Source organism: Globicephala melas, chromosome 13, assembly GCF_963455315.2.
Source record: "Globicephala melas chromosome 13, mGloMel1.2, whole genome shotgun sequence".
Taxonomy (NCBI): domain Eukaryota; kingdom Metazoa; phylum Chordata; class Mammalia; order Artiodactyla; family Delphinidae; genus Globicephala; species Globicephala melas.
In genome coordinates, this window is record NC_083326.1 from 67,383,941 (window position 1) to 67,387,882 (window position 3,942).

At 61.7% G+C, this 3,942-nt stretch overlaps 1 long non-coding RNA gene across 1 annotated transcript; it reads left to right on the forward strand.

The window, feature by feature from the left end:
• Window positions 1-399: 399 nt before the first annotated feature.
• LOC132598367 (uncharacterized) lies at window positions 400-3,530 on the forward strand. The gene is made up of 3 exons (XR_009566465.1): window positions 400-582; window positions 2,390-2,477; window positions 3,309-3,530. It is a non-coding gene; the product is annotated as an uncharacterized lncRNA (long non-coding RNA).
• The last annotated feature ends 412 nt before the right edge of the window (window positions 3,531-3,942 follow it).

The following is a 3,942-nucleotide window of genomic DNA, read 5'->3' on the forward strand; positions in this document are numbered from 1 at the left end:
CAGTGGGGTTTTTTTGAAGCGCCAACCTGGCTCTGGCTCCCCCTCATCCAGAGGCGAGACCAAGCTGGCCTCGCCCCAGCCCCCAGCCTCCCTGGGCCCCCGCCCCATCCCGTCTCCACGCCTCCGTCATTCTGAACCTGTCACAGCTGTGGGACCATCCCTTGCTTTTCTCACTTCTGGCCCTTTGTACAAGCTGCTCCTTCTGCCCTAGTCAGACCATCACCCTGGTCCCTCGAGTCAGAGGCCTCCTCTGGCTTTCACAGCTGCCCTCTATTTGCCCTGTGGCCACACTTGTTACACTGGAGGGTGACAACTGGTTTCCTAATCTGTCTTGCCTGCTCTGTGTTCCAGCACATAGTAGGCCCTTGATAAACATGTGTTTGTTGAATGACTGAATGAGGGGCTGCGGAGCCGCCCTCCTGACCCTGGAGCACAGCTACGAGGATGCGGGTGGCAGCGACAGCGAGGGTGGCCCGGCGGGTGGCCCATCCATCAGGCTGGCGCGGCGCCGGACCAGATGGAGCCGAGCCCCTGGGGAGGGGAGAGGAGGAAGAGATCCATCACCCAACGGTCAGCCCGCAGGTGTGTGGGCGTGTTGCACCTGCCCCTCCACGGGACCCTCATCCATCACGCTGTCCCTGGGAGGCTGGGATGGGGTGAGCAGGCTTGGCGGGGCTGGAGCCTGCAGGAAGTCTGCAGCTCTCTCAGCACAGGGGAGACTGAGGCCTGGATAAGGGCGGCAGAAGTAAAAAGTGGGGACCCCAATCTGCATTTGAGTGACAGCTCCAGGGTGTGAACTTGGGCAAGTCTCTGGCCTCTGGGAGCCAATGTCCTCATCTGTAAAATGGGGACACAGCAGTGCCCCCTGACCCAGAAGAGGAGAGGAGTCACAGAGATGAGGTACCATGCTTGCCTCGCACCCCCCACTCCTACCCCTGACCCCCAGCCCGGCCCCTGGCGGAGGAGGGGCGAAGCAGTGATGGTGGCTTTGAGTGGCGGGGCCCTTGGATTCAGGCAGAACTGCCTAACTGTCTGGGCCAACAGGGCGAAGGAGACGTTGATGGATGCTCCTCTGGGACAGGAGGGCTGGGGGTGGGGGTGGCTGAGTAACGACCAGGCCCCACGGTAAGTACAGCTCAGTTGACCCAACCAGCGGCCGGGGGACATCGTGGCCTGGACTCTCCCAGCCCTCACCCAGTTTGCTGGGAGGTCACTGCCTCCCTCCCCCTCCTCCTCAGCATATTAATTATCAAAACAAATGCTTTCTGAGCCATCATTTCACCTGAATTGCACAACGGCCTAGGGAGTGGGGCGAGATCCTTGGGCATTAAGAGCCTCATTCTAGGGACTTCCCGGCGGTCCAGTGGGTAAGACTCCACACTCCCAATACAGGGGTCCTGGGTTCGATCCCTGGGTGGGGAACTAGATCCCGCATGCATGTAGCAGCTAAGAGTTTGCATGCCGCAACTAAGACCCAGCGCAGCCTAAGTAAATAAATAAATATTAAAAAAAAGAAAAGGTCTTCAAAAAAAAAAAAAGATCTTCATTTCACAGATGGGGGCGCCTGAGACCCATTCACCCAGCAGTTAAGTACTGAGCACCCACTCTGGGCCAGGCTCTGTGCTGGGCACCAGGGAATCAGACAAGAAGGCTTCGGCCGCATGCTTGCCCCACGCACCCTGGAAGTTACAGGACTGGGTTTTGCATCCCTCATGGTAGATACTGGGAATGTGGCAGACAGCATTCTGCTGTGGTGTGTGCTCCCTGGCAGCGATGGCACCCTGGGGGCCAGGCACAGTCTGCACTTAAAGTGCGTTCTTCTCATTTAGTCATCCAAGGCAGACATCGGTGACCCTGTTTTCCAGCTTCGAAACCTGGAGCTCAGAGGGGTGACCTGACTTGCCTGGGCCCCCCAGCTGGGAGGAGGAGGAGGGAGGCGCCCACATCTGCGCCTCAGACCTGCACTCGCTCCATGCGGCCCAGGGACAGGCTCAACGAGGAGTGCCTGGCGGGGGGCTCGTGAATGAACCCGTGCCCCCCAACAGCACCGAGCTCAACCCTGCATCCCCAGCTCCTCCCCTGCTGTGGGGGTGAGAGCCAGCACCAGGACGCCTCTCCCAGAATCCAGCCCCAACCTGACAGCCCCTCCCAAACCATTCCTGCCCCTGGGGTTTGTCCCCACTGCTGAGCCCCCTCAGGGGGCCGGTGGCCACACCCAGATCACGTGAGGGCAGGACTTCTGTCCCACCCGCCTCTGGGCTGGGCCCGAGGGACAGCCTCTCCTGGGAAGCTGAGGAGCAGAACAGCCCAGGCGGAGGTAGGACGGGGTTCGCACCCCAGCTCCAGGTCACGTGGCCTCTCCGAGCCTCACTCTCCTCCTGTCCCGCAGGGGAGCGATGGTGACAGCACAGGGCTCTCGTGTGGCCTCAAGATGCAGCCAGGACCAAAGCGGGAGCTGCTGCCGTGAACTGGGACTGGTGTGTAGGGTGGTGAACGTGCCCCTGCTGGGAGGGCTGAGGATTAGAGACTGGCCAGGTGTGCCAAGGCCAACACGGATCACTGTTGTAGTAAATCTCATCCTCCTCGGGGCCTGGCCAGAGCAGACAGCGTCGGTGCTGGGGTGGGGGGCCAGGCCTGCTCCCCTGAGCCAGGCAGTGGGGCTGGACCGGCTGGGAGGAGCTGGAGGGCTGGCGGGGCGGGGCTGTGTTTGGCCTGTGCCGACCTACCCAGTGGAGCAGAGCCAGCTCTAACGAAGTGGGCCAGCCCCAGGCCGGCCCTGATTTCACGTCTCGGTGGCCACTTCCCAGCTGGTAAATGTCACTGGAGAGAGGTAGCTGTGGCACCTGGCATGGACCCAGTCTTGGGTGGGGGCGGGCAGGGGCCAGGGATGCCCATGGAATGCTGATGCCAGCCCAGGGCTCCCAGACCCTCCAGACTCCCCCCAGGTCCCAAAGGCTGTGCCCAGGCAGCTGCAGCTGTCACCCACTCAAGGATATTTGCAACCACCAGCCCCTCTCCTGCTGTCAACCTGTGAGGGCCCCAGCTTCAGGGCAGGGAGGGTTCTCTGTGGCTGGTCATATCCTGCCCCTGTCTTCATGGGAGGGGGGCAGTTCAGGGTGGTCTGGAGAGGGGCACAGCTGCCCAGGGCTCAGGAGTGGGAGCAGAGCTATGGGAGAAGCCCTCCCTGCCCACAATGGCCCCTGCTGCCCTGAGCTGTCTCCTTTGATACCTGAATCAGGACGAGCTAATAGTGAAGAGCTATAACCACACAGCAGCAGGCCTTGTTTAATAAACTCTCGCTGTGGCAGGTGCTGGCTCAGAACCTGATGACCCTGTGGTGGGCTGGGAACTGAATCGATCCTGCGGAAGAGGAATGTGGAGCTCGAAAGGCCAAGCCCTCTCCTCCGAACAGCACTGTCCCCCACCAGCCCTGCGGTGCCACCCCCGGTCCTCGTGGGGCCCTCCCTCTGCCCTGCTCCCCAACCCAGAGGGGATGGGGCCTGGACCCCTGTCTGCCCTGCATCCTCCTCCCCTCCCTGTCGCCTGGGATTGCCAGGAGGTGGGAGGTGGGGTGGGGGTGGCCTGGGGTCGGAGGGTGTTGCTTTTCCCCTGCTCATCATGGGACTCTCAGCCCCCCTCAGCTTCCCGGCCCATGGGAGCTAGAGTGGGGGAGAGGGGGGTACACATCCTTTCCAGGTTTGGGAGGAGGAGCTGGGCCTTCTGGAGAACTGGAAAGCACGAGGGGCTGAGGGGGGGGTGTTTCCCTGTGCACCGTTCCCTCCCCTGCCCTCCTCCCTTTTCTCTCCTTTTAGATCCTCCATCTCCAGATCTGAGACGTGACAACCATGCCCAACCACCCTCGGCCTAGACCCCACGGTTCCTGGGTGCGAACACTCTTAAGTTGCCTCCGTGACAGGACGGGAGAGTGGGCTGGCGCCGGTT